This window comes from Chiloscyllium plagiosum, unplaced genomic scaffold (genome assembly GCF_004010195.1).
Source record: "Chiloscyllium plagiosum isolate BGI_BamShark_2017 unplaced genomic scaffold, ASM401019v2 scaf_61855, whole genome shotgun sequence".
NCBI lineage: Eukaryota > Metazoa > Chordata > Chondrichthyes > Orectolobiformes > Hemiscylliidae > Chiloscyllium > Chiloscyllium plagiosum.
Genome location: NW_025197308.1, coordinates 1 through 3141, shown reverse-complemented (window position 1 = coordinate 3141; position 3141 = coordinate 1). Strand labels below are relative to the sequence as shown.

The window sequence follows — 3141 nt, the reverse complement described above, 5'->3', positions numbered from 1 at the left end:
GACCTGATAGAGGTTTATAAAATCATGAGGGGCATGGATAGGATAAATAGGCAAAGTCTTTTCCCTGGGCTGGGGGAGTCCAGAACTAGAGGGGCAGAGGTTTAGGGTGAGAGGGAAAAGATATAAAAGAGACCTAAGGGGCAACTTTTTCCCCCAGAGGGTGGTCTGTGTATGGAATGAGCTGCCAGAGGATGTGGTGGGGGCTGGTACAATGACAACATTTAAGAGGCGTTTGGATGGGTATATGAATAGGAAGGGTTTGGAGGGACATGGGCCGGGTGCTGGCAGGTGGGATGAGATCGGATTGGGATATCAGGGTCAGCACAGACGAATTGGACCGAACAGTCTGTATCCGTGCTGCACATCTCTGTGACTCTGTGAGAGGAGAAAGATTGTGAAAACAAAAGACATGAGGATGAATGTTTACGACCGAGGATGGTTTGTGTGTGGAATGAGGAGGTGATGGTCCAGTGGTCTTATTGTTCACTCACGCAATGTCCCAGGGTTCAAATCCTGGCACAGCAGGAAGCTGGAATTTGAATCCAATTTAAAAACAAAAGTCTGGAATTAGGAATCTCGTGATGATCATGAATCGATTGTCGGGTAAACCCATCATGGTTCACTAATGTCCTTCAGAAACGGAAACTGCCACCCTCACCTAGTCTGGCCTACATGTGACTCCAGACCCACAACGATGTGGTTGACTCTTAACTGCCCTCTGGGGCAATTAGGGATGGGCAATAAATGCTGGCTTAGCCATCGACACCCACAGCCTGTGAGTGAGTTAAAACATGAGTGAGCACAGTTACAATGTTGGATACAAAGCTTAGGCAAGTACATGAAGTTTGGATGTGGGGCAGGTTTAGTTTGGGGTTTATGCACAGCATGGACTGGTTGGGCCGAAGGGTCTGTTTCCGTGCCATACGACTCTACATGACTGCGGCAATGATACTGGTTAAAATCCCACTGTCCTCTTAAGGGAAGGAAATCTGCCCCTCTTCCCCTAATGCCACTCCCTTTACCAGGCCTAGCCCACGAGTGACCTGGCTCGATTTTCCTAGCATCCTCTGAAATGGCTGAAAGAGGCGTTCAGTCGCTGAGGGACCGGGCAGGGGTCAGAGAGGGAACTGAACCGTGGCCTGGAAGTGGGGGTGGGAGAGAGAGGGAGGGGTGGGAGAGAGAGGGAGGGGTGGGAGTCGCTCCCTTGGAGGGTCAGCTCCACGGGTGACGGGCGGAATGGGCACCGTGACGGTGCAGTGACCACCCACTGAGGTAGGCGATAGGGGGAGGAGGTGGGTAAGGGGTTTGGGAGCAGTGAGGGAATGGCATCACGGTGGCCCCACCCACCTCTATGGTATGGAAGGGGGAGGCGGGCTGAATGGCCTCCCTCATCCAGCCCCCCCACCCCCCCAACACTGGCTGCAGCGGCGGTGGGTAAGGGGGCACCAAAGTCCCCTTCCCTTCCCAATCCCCACCACACACCACCCCCTCCTCTGCCCTCCCCCTAGCAGTGCAGTCTCGGAGATGGGGGACCTTCAGGCGCCCGCTGCATTCTGGGAAGCCCCTGCCGCCATTGCTAGCCCCCCAGCTGAGGGGAGAAAGAGAGGCCAGGTCAACAGGAAAGGGTCGGAGCTCCGCGGGGGTGGGTCGCCCTCAGCAAACTGAGTGGGGATTTTTTCTGGGGGGGGGTTGGTGGAGGGTGACGCGAGGGTATATTGGGGGGGGGGGGGATTTTTCACTGACTCCTGTTTGATTTTCCAGCCTCAGAATTTGAACCAATCCCAAGCATGCGCACAGAGTAAACAGGAAAAGGTCGCCTCTGGGAGCTGGGAGGGAGAGACGTCCGCAGGAGCTTGGGAACTGTTCCGTGAGTAATCTGTGCCAGAGAGATACCCCCTACCCCAACTCCCCCTCCCACAAACAATCCCACCTTGCAGTCCCTCCTGGGGACAGAGCTCGCAGAGAAAGTGTGCCAGAGACTTGGGGGGAGTCTCGGCCTCCTCTCTTGGAAAATCAGTGCGAAACTAAAGCGGGTTCCCCCTCTTCCCCCTTCCCCACCCCAGAGGAGTTTTGTGCTGACAGAGAAAGTGCGAGCAGCTGTAAGCCGTTGCTGTTTGTCTCCCCCCCCGCCTCTGCTAAAGTTTCTGCGCTTGTTGAGGGGCCATTCCGCCCCTCAAGCCTGCTGCACCATTACAGAACAGTCAGGGTTCATCAAGAGTTTCCTGTTCCCACTTTCCTCCTCCCCTACACCTCAAAACATACACATACTCACTCTCATATACACTCACTCTCTCACACACACACTCTTTCTCTCACTCACCCACACCCCGACCACAATCTCTCTCTCTCTCTCCCACTCACACTTCTGAAGAACCATATCTCACTTCTCCTTGTCAGCAGTCAATATTTTTTGCTGGAAACAGATATCACTGGAAAATCTCAGCGGGTCTGGCAGTACACTGTGCAGAGAAATCGGAGTTAACATTTCAGGTCTGGGTGACCCTTCCTCAGAGCTGTCAACTCTGATTTCCCTTCACAGATGCTGCCAGGCCCGATCAGCTTTCCCAGCAATTCCTGTTGCTGTTTCTGCTGGTCTTTTGGTGAATGTTTCTTTGGCCTTCACTGCTCTCTGTGGCAGAGAATTCCAGGCCTGGCATACGGGGCCCTGTGGGAGCAGGTCAGTCCTGGGCACGGTCAAGAGGTTTGGGAGACAGTGGGACTAGTCAAGAGCCTGACTTAACCCCCCCCGTGTGTGTGTGTGTGTGTGTTTCCAAATGCCCCACCCCCAACGCGTTTGTTTTTGACAAACACTGAAAAGCAGTGACACAGCATTGCCCAGATCCCATCTCCACAACAACACAGCTCCAGGCTGCGTAAGATGAGACAAAGTACCGAACAACTGAGGGCTCTATGAGAGAGCTCAGAGTTGGGTTTGGGGTTGGGGCGGGGGCGGAGATATTAGGGAGGGGGAGTTCAGAAGGTAGTTCTCGAACTTAGCTCCACAGGCAACTAAAGGCAGAGCCACCCCATGGGTACTGCCATGGAAACCAGGAAATACCCGAGAGGCCGGAATTGGATGTTGCAGAGGTCTCAAAGGATTATGGGGAATTACAGAGATAGGGAGGGGGTGCAGGGGGTTAC

General features: G+C 54.1%; 1 long non-coding RNA gene across 1 annotated transcript; it reads left to right on the top strand.

The window, feature by feature from the left end:
- The first annotated feature begins 1404 nt into the window (after positions 1–1404).
- Positions 1405–3081, top strand: LOC122545926. Its single transcript, XR_006310625.1, has 3 exons — positions 1405–1642; positions 1762–1867; positions 2540–3081. It is a non-coding gene; the product is annotated as an uncharacterized LOC122545926 (long non-coding RNA).
- The last annotated feature ends 60 nt before the right edge of the window (positions 3082–3141 follow it).